This window comes from Gossypium arboreum, chromosome 1, assembly GCF_025698485.1.
Source record: "Gossypium arboreum isolate Shixiya-1 chromosome 1, ASM2569848v2, whole genome shotgun sequence".
NCBI classification, from domain to species: Eukaryota; Viridiplantae; Streptophyta; class Magnoliopsida; order Malvales; family Malvaceae; genus Gossypium; species Gossypium arboreum.
In genome coordinates, this window is record NC_069070.1 from 49,125,150 (window position 1) to 49,144,272 (window position 19,123).

A 19,123-nucleotide genomic window follows, 5' to 3' on the forward strand; every position below is an offset into this window, starting at 1 on the left:
AGGAAAATCGTATGAAAATATTGATAGAAAAATTTTACCAATTTAGTGATTAGATAGAAAAAGAAATTATTGAAGAAATTGGGTAAAAACAAGGTATCGAGACTTCTATCTCGTAAAACCGAGTCGAAAATAATTTTATAAATATTTATGAAATGTTATTAGTGTGGTATTAGAATTTCGTTAGGAAATTTTAATGTTTGGGTAGTCAATTAAATGAAAAGGACTAAATTGTAATAGGTGTAAAAGTTGCTAGAATGATTAAATAGCTTAAGAGTCTAATGAGAAAGGATTTAAAGGAATTAGACCCAAAATTTATTTGGGCTGGACGGCAAGGGTATGAAATCGTGAGAAAAATTGATAAATTAAGGGTAAAATTGGAATATTGCAAAATTAACTAAATAAAGCTAGGACTAAATAGGAAATATCTAGATTTCTCTTCATTTCTCTTCAATTCCAGCAGCTAAAAACGCCATAGGAGGGTTCTCTAAGCTGATATTTCATAATTTTTGCACCAAGTGAGTTAATCCTTGCCTTTTTCTTGTAATTTTTGTGTTTCTAAGACTTTTACAACTAGGTCCTACTATTAAATTCATTAGTTTTTGATTTCATGGATGAAATTGAAAGTCACCATGGTTGATTGCTATAAGTTTATGATGAAATAGAAATAAATTAAAGCTTTAATTTTTTTATGAGATGATTTTATTAGGTAATTTCAATAGAAATTGATTTTTAGGACCTAATTGTGAAAATGCTTGGAATTAAAGTCTATTGCTGAAATTCTGATTCCTAAAGATTGTAAACTAGTTTAAGGTGATAGAATAAAATGTTAATTGAAAAAAATCAGCTCAATTGAGAGGCTAATTGAGTAGGGACGAAATTATCATTTATTAAAAGCTTAGGGGAAAATGGTAATAAACAGCTTGCACAAAAATAGTTTGGACAGCAACAGTATACTAATTTTGAAAAATCACCATATATTGTATAAATCGAATTAGAAGATGAAAAAAATATGCAATTAAATATTATTGAGTCTAGTTTCTCATAGAAGAAATAGTGTAAGCAATGGATTTGTAAATTTTGAGATATAATGAATTTTGTGAGACAAGGTCAGAATGATTTTGGGTTCCCCTGTTCTGACTTTGAAAAATCATAAAAAATTTAATAAAAACGATTATGGGCTTAAATTTATATTTCTAGAATCATTAATGAGTCTATTTTCAATAGAAACAAACGAGAACATTATTTGAATTCTGTATGAAGAGATAATTAATTTTTAGTGAAGAAGGGTCGAAGCTGTCATTGATGAGAACAGGGGTGACTTTAAAGAATAAACTGTACTTATTGGCTAAACCAAAATTCTGAAAATTTTATGGTAAAAGATATGAGTCTAGTTTCAGGAAAATTAACGGATCTTAATTTGGAGTTCCGTAGCTCAAGTTATAAATAATTTAGTGACTATGACTCAAGTAGACGACTTTGAATGAACTATAAATAATAGTTGAATTATAGAGAATGTTGCATATGAACATGAAATGTATTAAATTGATAATTAAATTTATTTATTTAGATCTGAAAGATTCAAATATGAAGCTAGATCGAGGAAAGGAAAAAGTTCGGGATTAGTAGATTTTTATTGTTTACAAACAAGTATCAAGGTAAGCTCATGTAACTTGAATTATATTCTTAAATGCTTGAAATGCATGTTTTTTATATGAATATTATTTGAATGTTCATTATATGAAAATTGATGAAACATTGATATATTTGATAAAATGAGAAGAAATCCCGGTTGAATGAAAGGAAAATTCGATAGATCTCTGAAAAGGAATTGACGGTAAGACGGGTGATCCTATCCTGATATAGCCCTCCCGAAGAATATGTGTAAAATGAATTTAGCTCGGACGGGTAATCTGAATTAGGGTCTGAATTTAGCTGGATGGTAATTCAGATCCAAGCTCATTAGAGTACTTGTCGTTGCGAGGATTTAGCTTGGGTAGTAATCCCGACAATACTCTATGAGTTTATATTGCGAGGATTTAGCTTCGGGTTGGTAATCCATTGCAAGGTTGAGGTTCACAGGAGTGTGCTCTCTGAAATGGATATGTGCGCACATGAATATGAATTGATGGACCCGGAATTGTACAATAAATGTGTACCTCTGAAAATCCATCGAAATTCCAATAAATTCAACGGGATAAATATGGAAAAATAACAAGGAAATGGAAATCATGGTATTGACGAGCTCATCAATCATGGTATATATATTATTGATACATGGAAATTATTGTACTAACTTGAATGTTGAGTTTGTGCATGTTAGGGTAATAATGCATTGAATGGATATATGAATGTTTATTATATTGTATTGAAAATATTTGGTAAGTATAAGTCTTGTTACATGAGCTTACTAAGTACAAAGTGCTTACCCCGTTTCCTTTTTCCCTATTTTGTAGTGTTAAGAGCTCGGAGGTCGGATTTGGTCGGAGACACATCACACTGTCAACCTTAGGATTTCGGTATATAAAGAAACTTTATTTTGGATATCAATGGCATGTATAAGCTAACAAAGTAAATGTTAACGTGAAATGAATGTAAAGTTAGCCATTAGTATGGTTAACAAACCTGGTTTTAGATATGTGATGATGTTATCTTATAAATATGCATGAATTTATCTTGAAAATATGTTGAATTGATTTGGTTGATGTGGATTGGTCTCGATTTAATATTGCAGGGAAGGTTAGATATTTATAAAGGGGCTATATTGAATATAAAAAAAAATTTAATTCGTAAACTCTGGTAATGCCTCGTACCCTATTTCGACAATGAATACGGGTAGGGGTATTACAATTTATATGAGATATGAGATTGAAATGGTTTGACCATGTATGGGCACTTAGTGTGCGAGGTTCCCGAGTATCCGATATTATTCCAAATGGTTCAACATGTATATTGATGGTATGAAAGAATAAGAGATTGATATGTATCATTACAGGTATGTATGTATGTGAATCATATAAGCATTGAATCTATGAATTTGTGAATTTTATGTCTAACTTTATGGATGAATATGTGTTAGGATTGTGGATTAAATTGAGTTGTATTATGACATGTTTAATTACTTAAAACGTGATTAAATGGTAAGTTGTACTTATTAACCATACGAGCTTACTAAGCTTAATAGCTTACTTTATTTACTTTTTCGTGTTTTATAGTGATTTCGAAGCTTGCTCAGATTGGAAGTTGTCAGAGATCTCATCACACTATCTAGCTATATTTTTGGTACTTTTGAACTTTGTATATTTTGGTTATATGGCATGTATAGGTCATTTGGCTAATGGAAGCCTATATAATTTGGTTATGTAATTAGTCATTTAATATGACTTGATCAGGCATATGTTGGTTTTGTATGTATATATGTGGTTATTCTCATTTTGGTATGTGTTTGGATTTTCATGGAAATGCTTTAATTGTGTACTGGTATTTTGAGTACAAAATAATTGAACTTGAGAATGTAGTATGCATGTTGAATTAGGCACAAAGTCTAATAAGTGAGTTTGATCATTTAGGTATACTTTGGAGGCATATTGGAATGTTTTTGAATGGTTAATTGTGATGTTTATGAGCCTTGTGGTTGTTGGTATTGATTTTGCATGATTTGGACTTAGTTGAGATTGGTTTGAATGCCTATCGATGATATGGTCATATGCTATTTGATGGGTTTAGGTTGTTGAAAGTTTAGGGAAGAAATATGGCTTGGAAAATAGCCTACTTTCATTCCACACCGGCAGAGACACAGGCATGTGTCTCATTCGTGTGTGACACATGGCTAGGTGCACAGTCGTGCGTCCCCTGATATTTATTTTGAAATCAAGTCAGTAGCTTCATAAGGCCTAGCAAAAAGGCGTGTGACTTGGTCGTATGGCATAAGTCAGTATACCCTCTAGTTTTCACACGATCTAGCACATGGCCTGGCACACGGGAATGTGAAGCTATTTCAAAGGGTACACGGGCTAGTCACACAGGCGTGTGGTTAGTTGTAACGGCCTGGTTTAGACCCTAGTCGGAAGAGTGGTTTTAGGACCACAAATTTGAGTCAAAAAAATATTTAAATATTATTTTTTGTGTTTACAGTATTTGGTTAAGCATGCGTGAAAGTTTCGTATGAAAATTAATCGTTTGTGTGCTCAATTTGATAAAAGGACCTAATCGCATAAAATGTAAAAGTTGCTTGCCATATGTTAAGTGTGCCTATTTGCTATGTCTTTTTAAATTAGAGGTCTTTATGTTGCAATTAGACCATTGAACTTATGAGTGGACATTAATGGTCTTAATATATGTGATTTTATGTTTTAACCAAGGTTAAATTAATAATTACAATATTATGTTAATATAATTAAAACAAAACATCAAATTAGTCATTATATTTATCATTTTAGCAGAAATTGAAGAAAAAAAAGCTAGGGTTCCTGTGTTTTAATATTCGACTACTGATTAAGGTATAGTTTTGATTCAATTTTTGATAATTTCTATGTTTTTGTGATCGTTGCTTAGTAATCTATCAAGCCCATGTCTCAATTTCTGATTTTGATGATGATTTTGAGTTATGCCATTTGTAATAGTCCGGTTTAGACCCTAGTCAGAATAATGGTTTCGAGACCACATATCCGAGTCAAAAAAATAGTTAAATATTATTTTTTGTGCTTATGATGTGTGAATTAGCATGTGTGAATGTTTCGTATTAAAATTTAATCATATGTGTACTCAATTTGATAAAAGGGCCTAATCGCGTAAAATGTAAAAGTTGCCTGCTGCTTGGTAAAAGTGGTTATTTGGCTTAGCTTTATAATTGTGAGGTCCTTATGTGGTTATTTAACCATGGTTTTGATTAAATGACATTGGTGAACGTTAGTTGGTGGAATATTAATGTTATAATTCATGTATAAAATGGTAAAATGTTTATTAAAGTAATTAAAATAAAACAATAGCATAAAAATAAGTCATTTGGTGTTCTTCATTGCCAAAAATCAAAATAAAAGAAAAGAGAAAAGCTTTGCTAGGGTTTGGCACTTGCAAGCTTTGATTTAGGTATGTTTTTGCTTCAGTTTTTGATAATTTCTACGTTTTTGTAATCGTTGCTTCATAAATTATCAAGCCCATGCCTCAATTTCTGATTTTGATAATGAATTTGAAATGTGCTATGGATAAATTCATGAGTTTTATGTTGTTATATGATAAAATATGAAAGTTTGATGTTGGGTTTATATGTTTTGTCTTTGAATTTTTTATGATTTTGAGTAAAATAGGCAAAATTATGAAATCTATAAATTGAGGGACTAAAATGTGAAATAAATGAAATGTGTGGACTTGTATGAGAGCTATGAAAATTCAGCTAAACTTGTGTACAAGCAAACTTTGTGTATTTTGTGATTTTCTGAATTAGGGACTAAAGTGTCGAAATGCGAAAATGTGAGGGCTAGTTTGCATTATGCCTTAATTGTGTGTATATAGATTGGTTTGAATTATTTGGTGAATAAATGGTTAATTTTGATTACATATAGATCAAGAAAAGAGGAATTCGGATTTAGACAGAGGGAAGTCGAAGGTTATAGAGTAGACAATCCGAGTCGACAATTTTAAGTATGAGGTAAGTTCGTACGTAAAACATGATGTTACAAATATATTTTTGATGCTTGAATTATACATAGATTGTATATATAATTGATTATGGTTGAATACGATGATAAATCAAGTGTATTTGGCACTAAGTGTGCGATTCAAAATAGCTTCGGTTATGTGAGGCACTAAGTGTGCGATACCGAGATAGCTTCGGTTAATTGAGATGGCACTAAGTGTACGAAATTGTTCTAGCTTCTGCTAACCTTTAAAGCACTAAGTATACGGATGTTAAATCATGATTAATCTTCAGAGAGTCTTAAAATATTTGAACGATAGGTGAGAATGAAAATGAATAAATACGGGAAGGTTCAGGTATGTATGATACATGATGTTATGCATATGAAGTTCATTAAATTGGTATAAATATATGAATTGTGTTGGCATAGAATTGATAGATGAATTGAGAATTAACAAGTACTCATGTGTTTATGTTTTATATTTTATAAACCGTTGATGATTTTTGGTACGAGCTTACTAAGCTTTTGAAAGCTTACTCTGTGTATGTTTATATTGTTTTATTGATACCGAAGCTACTGTGAGCTTGGGGATCGTCGAGGATCGTCACCACACTATCGAATCCCATTTTGGTACTTTAAAAATGTATATATTAAAGTATGACATGTATAGGCTAAAAGTGTTTAGATTATGTTTTGTGATTGTATATATTTAGCCATGTGATATGGCTTGGTATGGATGTGATTATGATATTGTTTTGGTATATGAATTATGAGGCAATATGATATATTTAGTGTGTTTGTGTATGAATATAAGAAATGGTAAAATATGTAAGCTTTTGGCATGTGTTAGCTATGGTAATTGATATGGTTTGGTCATGAAATTGAAACTTATGTTTGGTATGATTTTATTTTAGATATGTTATAATTTGGTTGATGTATTGAGATGGAAATTTGATTGGCAATGATATGTCATGAATGGCTTATTTTTTGGTTGTGAATTGGTCATATAATGTTGTGCAAATACGTTTGGTTTGGAGCTTCTAGGTTTGACCCAATTGGGGTGGCAAGTTGGCTATTCAAATGGCCTATTTTTTGCCCACACGGGCAGGGACACGGGCGTGTGTCTTAGCTGTGTACGACACACGGCTTTATTGCACGGTCTTGTGTCCCTTGGGGTACCCTACAATTTTAAGTCAGGCTCGAGCATAGCCAAGGCACATGGGCGTGTGGCTAACCGTGTGGCCCAAGTCAGATTCGACCATGGCCAAAGTACACAGGCGTGTCTTGTGGCTGTGTGAGCAAGTCAGTATGTATTCCCTGTTTTGTCACAGCCTAGACACACGAGCGTGTCTAACGTTGTGTAAGGCACACAGCCTGTTCACAGGGGCGTGTGACCTATACTTGTTTGAAAAATATTTAAATTTTGGAGAAATTTTGTATGTGTTCGGTGTAGTCCTAACCCCTTTCTAATGCATGTCTAAGGTCTCGATGACTTATATAAGGGACTCTATAGTGATGATTGATCTTTAATGCTTCGATGCTTATGAAATAAATGTTAATGTTCTAATTTGTCTGGTAATGCCTTTAACCCTAGTCCGGTGACGGATACGGGTTAGGGGCGTTACACCATTGTTGATAATGTGAGTTTTATGAAGTTTGATGATAGTAAATGAAAGATATGTGTTAGATTACTATGTTTTGTATTGGGATTTTTGATGAACTTGAGTATTTTGGACTAAATTGTGAAAATGAGAAATTGAGGGATTAAAATGTGAAATAAATGAAATATGTGGATTTATATGAACTACATGAAAATTCGGCTAAGCGTGTATAAGAAAATTTTGTGTATTTTGTGATTTTATGAATTAGGGACTAAAGTGTTAAAATGTGAAAATGTGATGATTGGTAAAATTCCCTAAATGTGTGTATATGGATTGTTTTGAATGAATGTGAGATTGAATAAGTCAAATTTGAATGTGTTTAGATCAAGAACCAAAGAAAATAGAATTAGACTGGGAAAAGCCGAAAGTCATTGAATAGTCGATTCCGTTCGTTTGAGTACATACGAGGTAAGTTGATATACAAATAAATGTGTTAAATTGAATTATTAATTGTTTATATGATATTTGAATTGTGATGAATGGATTTGAGAGAAAAATATATGTAATCCGAGAAAGTTTCAATAATACGATGACATCAAATGTGACAACCCGAATTAGGGCCTAATCGGAATAGTGGTTTCATGATCACAAATTCGAGATAGAAATAATCGTTTAATAATTATTTTGGGGTTTATGATATGATTTCATGATTTCATGAAAATTTCGTGATGAAATTCTATGCATTTCGCGCTTAAGTTGAGAATAGGGACTAAATCGAATAAATTGTAAAACTCGTGTTTTAGAAGTTTTTAGTATGAAATTGCTTTGGGATATTAATTAGGAGGTCTTAAATAGCAATTTGACCCATTCTTAAGTTATGGACAAAAGTTGGACATGAAGGGAATTTTTTTGAAAGTTTAGTAGTAAGGGCATTTTGGTCATTTGTATATTAAATGAAATAAAATGGGAAAAATAACACAAAATTGGTTATCATCTTTATTAGTTGCTGCCGAAAATTGCTCTCCTCCATAGCTAGGGTTTCTTCAACTTTCAAGCTTCATAATCAAGAAAGGCGTGGAATCGACCTCGAACGGGGAAAGGAGAAAGTTTTGGACTAAATTGCAAAATTCCTATATTTTGCACCGAGGTAAGTTTGTATATAAATAATACATTAATTTCATTTACATTTTATATTTCAGCCTATTATATATATATTAGCTGATGTTGAAGTATAAATCGACTATTGAAAGAATGGAAATAAATAATAGAGAGAGATCCGGTTGAACATTCGGAAAAATCGAATAAAATAGAGGGAGCGTAACTAGGTCACATGTATGGTGCCGAGTGCACATCATGTGTACAAGAAGGCTACGAGATACTATAATGTAGCTAGGTCACATGTGTGATACGGGATGTATCCCATGTAGACAAGAGAGCTACGTGAGAGATAAATGTAGCTAGGTCGCATGAGTGATTCCAAGTGAAGGACACCATGTAGACAAGAGAGCTACGAGATAAATCGACTAGGTCGCATGAGTGGTACTAAGTGTTCACCATGTGTACAAGAGAGCCGAATTAAATGAGATATGATGGTGGGGCGTGTCTTTGAAACTATCAAGTATCGAGGATTATTCGAATTGTTCAACGGGATGGTTTTGTGGTGACATTGTAGTCATAGACCTACACTTGTGATGTATAAAATGCGATGAAAATGATTTGTAGTATATATATATGTAAGTTAAAATGAGGTTAGTATAAAGGATGTGTGAAAGAATGAAATTAGCATTAAAACTGTTTTGGACAGTCGCAGTGACGTGATTTTGAAAATTCACCAAAAATAGAAGGAATTTAATTAGAGGTTTAATGAGATGTTAAATTAAAGATTAATGAGTCTATTTTCATATAAAAGAAACAGATCAAGCAAAGGAATTCTATATTTTGAGATATTTACAATTGTGTGAGACTTGCTCAGGATGACTATGTAATCCCCTGTTTCAACTTTGAAAAATAATTAAAAATTGTACAAAACGAATTAAGAAATATAGTTTATATGCATAAATTCCTTATTGAGTGTAGTTTTAAATGAAATAGGTTTCATGGTTATTTGAATTGTGTACTGAGAGAAATTAAATTTGTAATAAACAGAGGTCATATCAGTTGAGCTGTGTAACAGGGGAAACTTTAACTAATAAACTGTACTAATTGGCTAAACCAAAAATTCTAGAAAAATATTAGAAAGAAGTTTTATGAGTCTAGATTCAGGGAAATTTTACAGATTTGAATTTCAAGTTTCGTAACTCGAGTTATGATTTATTTAGTGATCATGACGCAGGAGGGACAGCTTGATCAAATTGGAGTAAACAATAAAATTAAAAATATGATATAATTGAGTTATGTTGTAAACATATTAGATTTCTTATTTGTTATTTATATACTTATTTACTAAGCCATAAGCTTACTTTCTTTTCTCTCCTTTGTCTTATAGTGTCGTCCAGCTAGCACAGGAGTCAGAGATCGTAGAAGATCCCCGCACTATCAATACTCTTGGTATCTGAACTCAACATTTTGAAATATGGCATGTATAGCAGACTTAGTTATTTTGTTACGTGTCATAATTGTCTAGGTTCAAATTACTACTTATAGTATCAAACTAATCATTTTGTACGAAGCCTCTGAAGTTGGTTTGTATTGTTAATGGCATATGTTATAATGATCAAATTGCACTTCATATTTTTGTTGGGTTTTGTTTAATAGTATATACTATAATTTGTTAATACCTTGTACCCTGTTCCGGCGACGGATACGAGTAAGGGGTGTTACATCGAAAAAGTCTCGTACGAACCATAAAAATAGTTAGGATACATATGTCATGACATAAGAATTTCGATATATGATTTTGTGTAAGACCACGTCTGGGACGTTGGCATCGATTTGAGATTTATGTGTAAGACCATGTCTGGGACATCGGCATCGTATTTGATTTCCTGTAAGACCCTGTTTAGGATAGTGGCATCGATATTTGGTTACATGTAAGAACACATCTGGGATGTTGGCATTGTACGAGCTTTTCGAGCTATTCGCTTATCCTATTTGATTCTGAACGGTTCAACGGGTATGCCAAGAAATGAGTAACTATGTGAATGTGTACCCAAATTCAGGTATGTTTGAAAGGTATATTATAACAGAGAATGAAAGGTAAGCTTATGTTTATATGTGGATATATGAAGTATGTATGAGTTATATGAAAATGAAATGTGTTATGTATAAGAGATTTATGAACAAATGATCTATATGAGATTTATAGATATGTGGTTATATCTTGCCTTGAGTTATATGAATGAAATGGTTTAGAATTGTTTATGTGACAAGTTTATTTGTATATGGCTTACTAAGCTTTGGAATGCTTACATTGTATTTTCAATTGTTTTATAGATATTGAAGCTACTGGGAGCTCGGGGATCGTCGAGGATCATCACCACATTATCCACCTCTATTTTGTTACCTTTTGATAATGTAAATTTGAAATATGGCATGTATAAGCTAAAAGTATTTGAGATATGTTTTAAGTTGTGAAGTGTAAATTTAGCCATGTGATATGTATTAGTTTTGGATGTGTTTATATATCACTTTTGAGTATAAACTATGTGATGAAATATTGCTAATATGATGTGTTCATATATGGCCAAGCGAATTGGTCAAGTTGTTAAGTTTTTAGCGTGTGCCTATTTTGAGATTTGGTAAGATTATGGCATGAGATTGAATAAGTAAATTAAGGTTATGAATTTTATGTTTAGGTATGACTTTGGCTTATGTTTTGGTATGTTTTAGTATGGATTAATAGCATGAAATTGGTTAATTATAATATGGCATGATTGGTGTATGATTTGGTTGTGAATTGATTGAAAATTTAGTATAAAATGAATTGGTTTTGATGCTTGTAGGGAAGACCCTTTATGGGTGGCATGTTGGCCTTGTAAATGGTCTATTTTTGCCCACTCGAGCAGGGACACGGGCGTGTGTCTCAGCCGTGTTGCTCGAGGGTCATTTCAAAATGAGCCTGAGTATTTCAAAATGAGCCTGAGTAATCACACGGTCGCACACATGTGCTAGTTTGTGTGGCCAAGTCAGTTTCGAGCACGGGCTAGACACACGGGCATGTGACTGGCCATGTGACCCAAGTCAGTAGCCTCCTTAATTTTCACATGGCCTGGCACACGGACGTGTCTTGTGGTCGTGCGGACAAGTCAGTATGTATGCCTCGTTTCGCCACAGCCTAGACACACAGGCGTGTCTATTGCCGTGTAGGGCACACGGCCTGCTCACACGGGCATGTGACCTTTATAACTTTAAAAATTGTTTAAGTTTCGAAAAATTTTGTATGCAATCGGTTTAGTCTCAACCCCTTTCTAAAGTATGTCTAGCTTGTCTGGTTCCCTTCTAGAAGCACCAGATACAGACAGCTCCTAGTCCTTATCTATGAGCTATCATCAACAACACTAAAGCAACCTATATGCTCTTTCAGTATTTGTTTTCGCCCTCATTTCTCATTTATTTCTTTTCTTCCCAATTAGTTTTGGAGACAAATATTTGGATTTACGATTATCCAATCCACTTCATCTCCGGACACTTTTAGAAGATAAAAGATTTTCTGGGTGTCGTATAGTTCTTTTACATGCATCGTACCTATTCTCGTAGGAAGCTTTATATTTGGCCTCTGTTTATGCCCAGGTGAAAATTCTAACGCCAGTGGATCACTTCATTTGTTGCACTTGGTATTCAGTTCGCCATGTTATGTTCCTATCCATGTAGTTGTTTGCTCTTTCAGGTTTTCCTTGACTTTGGGTTGGCGATTCCCAAGCTCAGTGTACGTGGGATGATAACCTCAGTCAAAGAACTTTTGGAGCTGGCCCCCTTAAAGAAGGTAAAAATACTCGAAGGAAATATTGAGAGCCTTGTACTCTTTTTTTTCTAAAGAGTTTTGTCCCAGTTCTTCAGCACAGTGAGAAAATATGAGTGTTTGTCCATAATATCCAACCAACCTCTCTTACAAGGGCAGTTGTGATATGATTACAATTTTAACTACCACATCTATGTTTCTCCTTGGTCAATATACTTAGCTTTTCCCTTACTGTAGTTAATTTTGTAACCTCATCAATTGCATATGCTTCTCGTTGTTCGTAGAATACGCTTCACTTGATAGTGTATAGAAGGAAAAATTATGATTTCCTTTGTCACTTTATCATATGCGATTTTTTTTCCTTTCCTGCTTTATTCCCACCAAATTTACCCTGAGTTGTTCCCGGAATAAGTTTCTGTTGCATTTCACACAGGGGAAGCTGTTAATATTTGATATAAAAGGTCTAATTTTTCCTTTTATATGTATGCTATGTTTATTTTACTGTAATTGATCTCAAACACAAAATTGCAGGTGATGTTTAGCACTGATGCGTATGCAACTCTTGAAACATACTACATAGGTCTGTAAGTTATCATTCACAGACATATCATCAAATAGCTTAACAATGATTGTTCTTCTCAATTTGCATCTGGTTTTTAATGCATTCATTGTTAAATTTCTCATGTCGCTGTCCGATCACTCATAATGCCTTGAATATAATTTTTCTTGATGGCTCTCGCTTTCACTTTTGTGTGTGCTTTGTGAGAGATCCAGATTCTTGACCTAGATAGTCAAACAAATTCTTGGTATTGCAAGAAATGATCAATTTTCAAGTTGAAAATTTTTGGTATTTATTGAAGATTCTGACTCCACAAAACAGAATTACTCTTCAAAAATAGCCCTTCAATATGATGATTGATGAAACTAGAAACTACTCAATTAGATGCTACTTTTGTAGCACCCCAAACCCGGCCCAGACGTTATGGCCGAATCTGACATGCCACATTGAAATTAAAAAAAAAAACCCATGTTCCCTTTTTAGTGTTTTAAAAGCCGACTTTTGTTAAGCTAACCAAGTGAATGGAAGCTGGGCACCAGGTAGGTATCCATAACAGAGGAGGTGAGCCATGAAGGCTGCTTAAGTACCAAGCTATTCGATTGGATCCAATCCTAGACATGCCCACATCCATTGCCACACTTGGTTATAACGGATTGAAACTTCTTTGAGTGGTTATTTTTGATAAATCGAATATTCGTGACGTCGTGTTATTTTAAAAATAAGTATCGTTTTGAAATCGCGCCCTAAGTCTAGCCCATTTGAATTATTATCCACCAGAATAAAGTTATTAAAAATAATATAATCCCAGAAAATCAAAGAAGAAAATAAAGTTAAAATGGCCTTATTACAACCCAAAAATTAAATAGTAATTAAAAATAGCTTAAGAAAATCAGTCTCTTTTTCAAACCCAAAAGCGTTCACCATGGCCACTCTGAATCCCCTCCGGCTCCAAGACACTCACATCAAGGCCCACTTGCAAGGTTAAAGAAGGGGTGAGTTTGGAAACTCAGTGTGTAACCCCAATAACAAACAAACAGTAAATAACACGGTATTAGTACAATCTGGGCCAAAGCCCTATTTTGTCTTGACATATATTGGGCCGAAGCCTTTCCATAAATCATATCACTAGGTCGAAGCCTTTTCATAAATCATATCACTGGGCCGAAGCCTTTTCATAAATCATATCACTGGGCTGAAGCCTTTACTGTAAACGGTATGGCCCTTAGGCCCATTTCAATATCACATGTAATATCAATGGATGTATGCAAGCCTATTTGGGAAGACTACTCGACCCACCATCCGCTACTCTCCACCTGTACCAACCAACACACCATGTGGGGAATAACTCAACCCACCCAACCAAGCGCTCCTTTGGCGGCATAGTGCTTTATCATATAATGGAGGCCTAGCCTCCTTTAATAACAGGGCAAAGCCCTTTCGATAAGCCGGGGCAAAGCCCTTTTTGATGGCGAAGAGAGCCCTTTTAGCACTTCCTCCATCAATATAACCCATATCCCATGCAATATGTCATGTATGCAGAATGTCATGCCCATATTTGAATCAAACAATTATAGTCAAGTCATTCATATCACCAACATATATTCACAATCAAATCCGTCAACCACATAGTCCAAGTCAGTCACTTGCCCACAAGGGCAAAACAGTCATTTTTCATATTATAAGGGTATTTTAGTAAATTTACCAAAAATCAGGTTTTTCCATGTTCATTACAATTGTCAATATTTTCGACTGTTTAAACAATGATCTTTAACCCACTTATCAAATTCGGGCTTTTGGGCCCAAAAACCCTAATGGGCCCTACGAATGCTGATTTAGCCCACTAAGCCTGCTTAACCCAAATTTTACAACAACACTAATTGTGTTAACATGCAACTTTTCCAAATTCCATTTTCTATCAATTTTACCCAAATGGGCCTAAAAGCCCATTTGGCCTAATTCCTGCCCATTGAGGCCCAACTTATCATCGTGCACAAAATTGAGTTCTTACCCGTTCCATCGATCCAAACACCGATCTTATCATATTTGTCGCATCTATACCCACACGCAACATTACAAGTTCTCAAAATACCGGTATTTTAGCATTTCGGCTTCTCAGCAGATATTAATCTAAGCTACTACGGGGGTTAGTACATACCTGTTATGGGTTGAAGTTGAAACGTTTTCATAATCAATCACCTACGATAACCACCACCTATCACTCAAACTTAACTAATCCAATATCAATATATGTAAATCCTAAGCACACCAGTTATACGGAACATAAGGGCATATTCGTCATTTTACCATACAAGGGTATTACGGTCACTTTACCCTACAGGGGCTTTACAGTCTTTTTACCTATTAGGGGTATTTTAGTCATTTCATCCTACAAGGGTGTTTTGGTAAATCTACAAACCAAGGGTATTTCAGTAATTTAGTAAACCAATGGTATTTCTATAATTTTTAGAAAGTCAAGGATATTTCTATAATTTTGTAAATCAAGGGTATTTTGGTAATTTTACAAATTAAGGGTATTTCAGTAATTTCACAAACCAGTTGTATTTCGGTAATTTTACAAACTAGGGGTATTTTGGTAATTTTACAAACTGGAGGTATTTTGGTAATTCTATCCTATAGGGGTATTTCAGTAATTTCACAAACCAGTGGTATTTCGGTAATTTTACAAACTAGGGGTATTTTGGTAATTGTACAAACTAGGGGTATTTTGGTAATTCTATCCTATAGGGGTATTTCAGTAATTTCACAATTGAGGGTAAAACGATAATTTTGTAAACTGAGGGTAAAATGGTAATTTTGTAAATCGAGGGTAAAACAGTAATTCTATAAATCGAGGGCATTTCAGTAATTTGGTAAACTAAAGTATTCTAAACAGGGATAACAATACAAATGGGCCTAAAGCCTATTCTCAACCCAAATGGACCCACACGCTCGTGTGGCCCTTTTAGCCCAAATCTAGCCACAAATATGAGATTCACCTAGCCTAGTCCAATATTTACTACACAATCAAACAACTTATCCAATTGGGCTCGTAGGCCCATTAGGCCCACATGACCCCTTTCGCCCGTCATGCCCAAGTAGCCATCCCTGACTAGAGTAGCGAGAAAATACACACGATAGGAGACTAGAGTTAATCCATGCTCGAGCACTCTTAGCCGATGCCCAACCCAAACGAGCACGCCATACTGACAAAAGGGTCGACCAAGAAAAGGTACATTTACTCTCCTCATGGTTCCTCTATTTAAAGCCGACCAGCAACCACTCTTATGTTAGCTTCCCGATGTGGGATCCTCCAACATCGAGTTTAAATTCAACACCAACTCTTGCCGCCCCCTGTTAGCAAAATAAATGCTCTTTGCTTGCCATGGGATTCGAACCCGCCTCCCCTCAGATGGTCCACACGCTAGTTGCCATTAAGCCACAAGGCTTTTTGTGTCATATTTTATCCCCAATTAATTATAAGGTCTAAAGGCCAAAGTCCAGGTTCCCTTAAAAAAAAAACCAAAATAAATTGCAAGAGCCAAGGCTTGAACCTAGGCTCCTATACAACCTTAATGACGCCACAACCACTAGACTACAAGCTTCCTTGTGTCATTTATTTAACACAATAATTAAAAAACCCTCATCCAAGCATCCAGGTTTTTTTTCACTTAATACCAAAATTTTTGCTAAAGCCCAAGTTTGAACCCAAGATTTCTCTAATACTTCTTAGGGCCATTAACCACCAAAGCAGACATTTAATTGTGTTATTTTATTGCACAATTAAATACCTATATACAATCTCCTTACGGACCTGCACTCAAGGCCCAATACTTATAGGCCCAAATTCGGGGTGTTACAATTTTCCCCTCGAATGTTTATTAATGTAAAACATGTAGACATTTTGCTATGTGGATTTGTGTTTTTGTTGGTTGTTTATGATCTATGCACAAATGTAAAGCTTATTTCTTTTTTGATCGAGTATGTCCCTGGCCACATGCATGAGTTTGGCCTGAACCTTTCATTCACCATGTGAGAAAAGTGACTAATTTGTTAAAGCATTGGAAAAGTATAAAGCCTTGACATATCAGTCTATTTATGTGATAAAACTTGTGAAGCATAAAAAAGAAGTATTCATTAGAAAGCAATTGATTCTTCAAGTTTTAGATCCCATAGCTTGCTTGAGTACATTCTTTATAACAATAGTGCGAAATGTTTGACCTATTCCTCTTTCAGGTGCCAAAAGAGCTCATGAGGTTGTCTTTTCTGTCTTACGTGATGCATGCATCGACTATAATCTCTCCATTTTTGAAGCGATTGAAGCATCCAATGATATCTTTGCTCAGAATGCAATTCAGTTATACAAGATCAATATTGGCAGGGAACTTTTTTATTCAAAGGCTAGTGAATCTCCTAGCTATATGATAGGGACAAATGTTCCAGAGCATGGTGTTTCCCTTGTTCGTATAGTGTTGGTTGACACTTCTGGACAACATAGATGCTGTGTAAGGTTTCCTTGCCTTACTATAGATATAAATCAATTATTCTTTGACTTTTCTTTGCCAATATCTTAGAAATGAGGAAAACAAAAAAAATTACTGGATGTAATTTCCAGTTTATGATGAAATTAGAGATGAATTGTAACACCCCGAACCCGAGACCATCGCCGGTGTCAGACACGAGGGGTTAACAAGCCAAGTTCACATGTTTTGCCCACCAATTTGGCATTTCCAGTCAGGCTGGAAGACTGCGTCACCGTCGCCTTAAAAATCATATCTCAAGTTTCAAAACTCGGAAACTGGTTTCGTAAATTTTCCCTGAATTTAGACTCATATATCCATCCATGGATTTATTTCTAGAATTTTTGGTCAGGCCAATTGGTACAGTTTATTAGTTAAAGTCACCCATGTTACAGGGATCGACTGCTCTGACCTTCTCGCGGTATAACTTGAATATCTCTCTGTACAGGGCTTTAATGCTGGTGCAGTTTGTTTTTAATGAAACTAGACTCAAAATGGAATCTGTACATATAAGGTATGTCTCCTAATTTTTTCTGGATAATTTATAGTGAATTTTTAAAGTTGCGACAGGGGACCCAGAAACCATTCTGGCCCTGTCTCACAATAGCTTTAATATATCTTAACAAGTAACTCCTATGACCATTTCGTTTCTTCCATATGAAAATAGACTCATCAAGGTTCATTTACATAGCTGATTCACTATTTAATACCATTCCTACAAATTTTGGTGATTTTCACATTCACGTTACTGCAGCTGGCAGCATCTGTTTTAAGGTAGGTCTTACCTATTTTGTAGTCTCCATGAACCAACTAGTCTTGCCATACATAGGTCCACATATGATCATTTTAACCATGCCAATGGCTGATCATGTGACCAACATTCCCATTTCAATTCATAGTCACATCATGACACCATATATATACATTCAAACCACAAATAGTCTAAGTTCATGCTTCCTTTTACGAGCCATTTTAGCATGGCCGTATACATATACATCGCCACATTTTAAACCAACAAGGGTAGTCCTATACATGCCATTTCAAAGTTCAACCAAAATTTATACCAAAATAGAGGCGTTGATAGTGTGGATGACTTCGACTTTAATGATCCCGAATCCGATTGCTATCGAGCAAAATCTATAAGACAGAGAGCCAAAGCAACGGGGTAAGCATTTTTATGCTTAGTAAGTCTCAAGGAATAAAATCAGCTTTAATTAAAGCAATACATTCACATAACCAAATGCATCATTTCATTAATGCACATTCACATAATCGTACTTACTTCACCATCCCAACACTTATGTTCATACACAAATAACGGCTTCATTAAGGCCGATAACTCGCTCCATCATAGGAGCGGATATTCATCGCTCTTACTCCTAGCGCGCAAAGCACACACCGCACTTACCTTGTCATTGGGAAATTTCACAAGTGCATTAGCTGAAATTTTCCAGCAAGCTTATAATTTTCAAATCACATACCTTCGGAGTTTAACCGGACGTCGCTACTCGTTCAATCGCCTTCGGGACATAGCCCGGTTATGGTAACCCGCACCAAGGCCTCACGGGACTTAACCCGGATATCACGATTTGCACAAATGCCTTGGTCTTAGCCCGGATTTAACAACTTGCACGAATGCCTTGGTCTTAGCCGGATATAGCTACTAGCACAATTGCCTTGGTCTTAACCGGATATAATTTTCAGCATAATTGTCTTGGGGCTTAGCCGGATATCATTCAATTTCTCATGCACACATACATCAATAATCATTGGACATACATATTTCATTTTCCTTACTAAGGCTCAAACACAATTATAATCATTAGCATATTAGCCTTGGGACTTAGCCGGGTGGAATTCAAATACTCATACACACATAATCAATAATCATACACATCCATATTTCATCTCACATA

At 34.7% G+C, this 19,123-nt stretch overlaps 1 pseudogene; it reads left to right on the plus strand.

The window, feature by feature from the left end:
* The first annotated feature begins 11,647 nt into the window (after positions 1 to 11,647).
* LOC108451100 (protein fluG-like) overlaps positions 11,648 to 19,123 on the plus strand; it is a 100,166-nt pseudogene continuing 92,690 nt past the window's right edge.